We start from the raw sequence: 7,500 nt of genomic DNA on the forward strand, positions 1-7,500 counted from the left end.
ATTTTTATTATTGAATAATATTAAAGATACTAATGATGCTGAACACTGCAGACTAATATGAGGTGCGTCTCATAATATAAGTCACATATATGAAATCCACCTTTTATAATTAGTTGTGGTGTTAATTAGCACAAATAGTGTGGCCTCAAGCATTATGAACAAACTTCAATGAGAGATCAAACACCCAAAATGCGGGTTATCTTATAAGTAGTTAAACCTGCATCAGAAAAGAGCTTAGCCCATTCTTTCTCTTTCATCTCTCGGCCAGGAAGCAAAACCATCATCAACATATCAAAAAAGACTTGGGTTTCATACAGTTGATCATCATGATCATGATCATGATCAATATCCTTATTCTTTTGATTATCCAGAACGACCATGTCTACTATAATCACCTTAAGTTTCGCCTTTACCTGTAATTGCCTCTTTGCGTCGCTTAAGTAATTCCACGGACTCTTCATCACTCCAGTAATGCAATATCGACTGCTTTGTTAAACATGCAATCATCAATTAATATTTGATAATCACGATTAGTACCATTCCTAGAACCATATTTATATATAGGACTCAGTACAAACACACACACTATTACAATTTGGGCTATTTACGACAAAAATATTTTCGATGACAATTGTCGGCGTAAATAAATAAATATTTACGGCGATATATCGTCGCAAATATTTTCGTAAAACTGAAAAATTTTATCGTCGCTAAAAACTCACATGCCGTCGTAAATATTTGTTTGGCGGCGATCTTGTCTGGCGCGAACTTTTAGCGCCAAAATAATATTATTTGCGACCACATGTCGCCGCAAATAATTAACTATTGTCTTCGCAAATACAATTTAATTTATTTATTTTTCTCCGAGCAAAAAGGATTATTTTGGCGGGTGACAAATTTTTTTTTGCAACGACATTAATGTGTGTCGTCGCAATAAGTGATTTTGTATTCCCTCAGTAAAATAAAAGGCGGGAAAATTGGGCGGGTCCCCAAAAAATATACGACGACATTATAGGTGTCGTCGCTAATAATAATTCAAGAACCTTTCTTCTAAACCTTAAATAATTTAAGTTATATTTGCTACGACTCTTTCTCAACTCATATTCTTTTTTGTCGTCACAAAAAACTCTGTTGCCTACTAGCAGAGCCTCCTCCTCTATTTTTTCCGATCGGCTTCTCTCTCTCTCTCTCTCTCAGCCTCTCACCGGGTTTCACCGGTTTTCTGACCCCAAACTCTCAAAATCTCCTTGTATTCTCTTTAAAATCAACAATATTATAAGTTTTATTTGCTTTTTCATCCAAAAAATCTCAAAATCTCACCATCAAAGTCCGCCGCCACCGCCCTATGCCCATGTTTATCTTGCCGTTACAGCCCCCGTTTCAGTGGGTTTGAATTTTGTAAGTTTTCTATAATTATTGTATTTTTTAGTTTAAAATATATGAGTTTTTTGTTATTTGAATTGTGTATAATTATGGATTATAAATCTTAAAGTTTGATTTAGTAGATGTTTGGTTCATAGATTCAGAACCACAATTCAGAACCATTTTCATTTTTGTGTGTTTTTTATGAGAGAAAAACACTGTAAAAAATCATAAATCATGATTCAGAATTAGAAACGAACATAAGAAACAAACATCCCCTTATAGATTTTAGAATTAGTATATAATTTAAAATTTAGATTTTAGATTGAATTTTAGATTATGAATTTTGAGATTGTTGAAATTTTAAGATTATAATTTGATTTAGGTTGAAATTAAAAGTTTTGATAATTGTTCTGGGTGGCACATCTTACAGTTATGATGTGTTGAAATTTTTTAAAAGCTATTTTTTTGCAGGTTTGAATTTCTGGATAATAAGAAAAATATATCATTATAATGTCGAAATCTTATTAAAACCTATTAATTTTAAGAATTTAATTAATAAGAATTAATTATATTAATAGAAAGAAATTAAAAATTAATTATAAACATTATGAGTGCAATAATAAAAAAATAACTTGTTCATAAAATTTATAAAATTGAAACATGAAATATTAAACTTTCTTTATGAATGTGATTATATAGTCACAAGGAAACATGAAGTATGATTAGATGTGTTATTATTTTTATAGTCAAGATGCCAATTGACAAGAGTTGGATACATCTGAAAAATTGGTTGTCTGATCAGTATTGGGAAGGATTGTCTGCGTTTATCAACATTGCCAAAGACTATGTTGATGAAAGCGGTTGTACAAGTTGTCCGTGTCAGAGGTGTTTAAACCATAAGTGTTTTCCAATAGAAACAGTTAGAGCAATGGGGACCTTGTTGTGATCGTTTTACGTCCCCTGCTTTTCAGGTTCAATATCATTATGTCTTCTTATTTTTGATTACTTAGTTTATTTAATTATTAAGTATGTTACTAATTTATGTATGATCATTACTAGAAAAAATATGCTATAAATCAATAAAACCGTGACAGTCAAAAGTGGTCTAGCTTCCATGGTAGAAAGTCATACTCCCAGTATCGTTTAGATAAGGTAATATTAATTTGCATACTTGTTAAGTTTTTTTCACTTTGGCTTAATAATTATTCTAACACGTTCAACTTGATTAGGAAAATCCCGATACCCATGAGTTAGGATCATTAATTGACAATTGGGGTGACATGCACCGTCATGGGCATAATTTTGTCAACCCTTACGCGGAACATGCATTTGTAAGTAAATTTTAAAATTATTATTTTTTTCATATTTAACATAACATATTATACTATTTTTATCATTTTTATTTCCTTTACCTTTGTAGGCTCAGATGGAGGGGGAAAGAACCACGCAGATGACACAGTCTGCTAGCAAAGGTTCATCCATGCCGGTCACTGAGGAGGGGATTATGTCCCAAGTCTTGGGCAAGTGCAGAGGACACACTAAGGGAGTGGGACCGACATTGCCATGGAGGAATCGGTCAAGCACTTCCACCTCATCATCTGCTTCGCAATCAGACGGGTTGGCGTTGATTAATTTGCCCCAGCATGTCCAAACCTGGTTGAACAACATCTATGTCGAGCATTGCAAAGTGTTCGACAACCAACAGATGATAATAGAAGCCATGCGCACGATGAATCCCAACATTAACTTCTTGCCACTTAATCGTCCTGAACCATGGGTTCGTCCGCTGCCCCGCAAGAAGGAAACAAAGAAGACGAGAATGAGGACGACGATGCAGATAATTTAGGAGATTAAAATATCTGTTTTTATTTTTCTTATTATCAATACTTTTTTGTATGGATTGATTAATTTACTTTTTAAGACTTATTTTATTATTGTGTTGACTTTTTTATATGAATCTTTTATTAGCAAATATTAATTTTATTGATTTATTTTATTTTTAAATTTTCTTCTAAATTATATATTAATAATTAATATTATTAGGAAATTAGGGAAAAAAAAGGAAAACATTGACGACAAATATGAAAAAGGTCGTCGCAAATAGTCTAAATCACTAGTGACGACATCTAACCCTTTTACGACGACATATATCGTCACAAATACAACTGAACACGTCATTATCAACGACATGTTTAACGGAACATTCGTGACGACTTATGCGCGACGACAGTCATCACTAATATATTAGCGACGACAGTCGTCGCTAATGTATTAGCGCGACATCTCAAAACTTTGTCGTCGCAAATATATTATTTGCGTCTAATTTTTTACGGCGACTAATTTATGACGACATGTCGTCGCAAATATAATATTACCGACGACAATGTACTCTTTTATGACGACATTCAGTCGTCGCAAATAAGCTTTTTTTTTTTTTTTGTTGTAGTGACACATATAAATGAAAAGTTTATATATATATATATAGATGAACTTACAGCTTATAGCTATAGTATATATACACACATACCTACACACACAACTTAAATACATGAAAAACCAACAAAATTTATTGGCCAGCCCTATCTAGTTAGGCTTAAATATTTATTGTTTTATAGTTTAGGATCATCCACAATTCATGCTTTTAAAATAAAGACACAACACACTAATAGATGAAGGCTCATAGACTCTCCCAAGCATTTTTTAGACATATTCCTTAAGTCCTTGGTAAAATTGATTAAATGAATTATATTTAAAAGCATTCATGCATGAAGTGCAATTAATATATATAAGATCTTCTCAAAAGCTAATACTAATCAATGTATATGAATATTACTACAGATCAACAATATCTATAAGAGTGCATATATTTGTTACCTTCATGAAAGTTGCATCTGCTGGAGGAATTTCATCAAACATGTCCCCACCAACAAATTTCAAGTTCTTACTTCCCTGCAAATCAGTACATGAGGTGGATTAAAGATAGTGCACTCTATGTGCGGAAATGCATACGCAATGGCCTTGGCCACTGTCCCAGTGCCTCCTGCAAGATCAACCAAGGATTCCAATCCCTCAAACACCGATATGCACTTATCGAACAGCACTTATTGAACAGCACGCTCACAACCAATCACGCATCACAAGCCATCGCTTCATTGAACAAATTTCCGAATGTAGGATCACGCACAATATAGTCCCAAACTCCCATCCCATGTGTTGTGAAAAATGGAGTAGGGTCCTCACTTTGCATCCAAGTGCTAATAGAATGCCAAGGCTTAGTCATAATAGGGTCAAGCATAGACAACAAGAAGGGTGTAACACTCAAGGGATTATCCCTAAGAAGCAATTTGGAAGCATTTGTGAGGACATAACCTTATTTTACTTGGTCGGTTTCCTCAACGATGGCTTCTTAGAGAGCAAAGAAGCCGGAGTTGATCAAGATACATATGAGGCGATAGATCACATGAGAATTAGGGTTTATGAATTAGGGTTTTTGTTTTGGTGGATTGGCAAAGCGAATATAAGTTGAGAGAGATCATGGGCTCGCCATGACTATGGATGTCATCTGGTATACCTAATTGAATGGCACATTTGAGGGACATGGAGTTTTTGCCTTTCCTAGGGACATGTTTCACGTTATATGTCTTAGAAAGTGATTAAAATATTGAAATGTCATCTTCTAAATTTCAATTTATTAATTGATCCTTGGAATATTATGACACTAATTGTTTCGTAATTATGCCCTTGATGGTTCTTATATATATATATATATATATATATATATATACACACACACTGAGGAATGATTGTTGGACCTTAGATTCCCTTAGTTATATATACTTTTCCATTCTAACGTTTGTTTTCTATATGTATCCCAACTTAAAAGTAGATTAATTAATGTTCCATTGGTTATACTTTTCTTTGGTTATGGAATATTGATAATTTAACATGAAAATTGAAGTCGTGTGTTGAGGAAATTTTGACGATTAATTATGCAAAATCTAGTATCAGAATCACGAATTACAAGTTTTTTGACTGATATTTTTATTCTATCTAGCTATTGAAACTTTGGTTTGATAAATACTCGCTCTCAAATTTTATTTTCATTATTTCCTCACAGAATTAATAAACTATTGCCTCTACCATATTATATAAATATATGCATCATGTATACAGAATATGTTTTCAATTGTCTGGTGAACTCTTGAAATAAAGTTGTATGTCAGCAAATAAAATAAAATATAATATAATCAACCGGCAATTTTCAGATTCCCAGCTCATAAAGAGTACCAACCTGCTAAATTTCATAGTATCCTATGTATAATTATTTATATTAATTTAACACATGTATACACTACAAGAAAAAGGAGTTTTTGTGACGACTTTTTGTCATCGCAAAAACTCCAGTGTTGTCGCAAATAATAGTTTTCGCGACGACATGTATAATTATTTATATTAATTTAACACATGTATACACTACAAGAAAAACTTTTTTTGCGACGCCACCGTGTCTTTGCGACGACATATTTTTTTTGCGACGACAAGCGTCGCAAATACGCCGTTATGAAATTCTCGTGATATAATATTTTTTACGACGACAAGTTTCAAAATGTCGTCGCAAATATTCTTCCTTTTTTGCGACGACACGTATAAAAAAGTCATTGCAAAAAACTGAAATAAATTTTTTTTTTCAATTTTTTTAAAAATGGTAATTAATTAATTTTTAATAATTTTAATTAAACGTTATTATGTTACATACTGAATATAATTTATTAAGATACATTAAAAGTGAAATATAAATTAATATTAAAAATAGTAAATCTAAATAAATTTATAAAATATATTATGAATACTACATGAAGTGCATATATAATGTTCAAAAAAATATAAAAGTCTAAATAAAGTGAAAAATAAAATAGAACATATAACGAAACTATTCATCTAAGTTTGCAGCATCGCCAACAGCTGAATCATCATCAGGACTGTCATCATCTGAAGGAGGCAGATGAGCGTCTAGGTCAACTGGTTCTGGACGAGCAATCGTAGGTAATTGGATGTTAGGCTGCAATTTAGACACCCACTCTAACATCTTCACCTGATTGTCATAAATCTTCATTTGTTCCCGGTATGATTTCTTTAAATAACGATCCATACGTGAGTTAGATTGAGCCGATGATGTTGCATCCGAGATTGAACCAGCAGATGAAGGAGAAGCCCCGGAGTAATGCTTTTGGGAAAGCGTCGGACCCACTCCTATCTTATGTCCTCTACGCATGCCAAGAACTTGCTTCAAAACCCCATACTCGTCAAGGGGGGGTCTAGTCGAGCTTGCAGTAGTCTGTGTTCTCTGCATTTGTCTCTCCTCCTCCAGGGTGTTCTACATAATAAGACATTATAATTATTTTTACGTGTTATAAAACCACTATTTCAGTATAAAAAAATGTAATATGAAAAGTAAAAATACTTACGAAAGTCTGTTCCGCATGGGTATTAACCCAAGAGTCCCTGCGGCGATGCATGTCTGCCCAATTGTCTATAGCAGACATTGGCTCTTGGGTCTCCGTACTGGCCTGTCAAATAAATTACATTTATTAAAATTCTTAAATTCTAACTAAATTTCGGCAGCATAACAACTTATTTTTCATATGATCCAAAAATCCAAACCTGTAAAAAAACAACTTTAAAAGATTTTGGCACACCATAACTGCAAGATGTGTCACCCAGAACAAGAATCACAAACATATAAATACGATAATGAAGTCAAAAAATAAGTACTAACCTGCTTATTGCGATGCTGAGAGTACGATAACCGACCCTGTAAGCTTGGATACTTTTGGTTGCTGCGATTAGTTTTATTTGTCTCTGATATTTTCTGTTTATGATTAACTATAATAAGTAATAGTTACTTGAAATTATGTATAAAAAATCATCAAGTTCTAACAAATCTATAATTACTTGAAATTTGTCGCTGGAGAACCTATCGCAATAACGATCCCAATGAACTTGATTTCTCATGTTACTCGGGAGACTTTCTCTACCATAGCGTTTGTAGTGGCGGTGCAGGGAACTTTTTTAGTCCTTGTAGCACTTTGCTGCCTCCCTAGCAACAACGGACCTCAGAATGCCGTTCTTGTAGTT

At 33.2% G+C, this 7,500-nt stretch overlaps 1 pseudogene; it reads right to left on the reverse strand.

Annotated features, from left to right (window-relative positions):
• Positions 1-176: 176 nt before the first annotated feature.
• On the reverse strand, positions 177-5,670 carry LOC21392269 (annotated as a pseudogene).
• Positions 5,671-7,500: the final 1,830 nt, after the last annotated feature.

Source organism: Morus notabilis, unplaced genomic scaffold (assembly GCF_000414095.1).
Source record: "Morus notabilis unplaced genomic scaffold, ASM41409v2 Scaffold140, whole genome shotgun sequence".
Taxonomy (NCBI): Eukaryota; Viridiplantae; Streptophyta; class Magnoliopsida; order Rosales; family Moraceae; genus Morus; species Morus notabilis.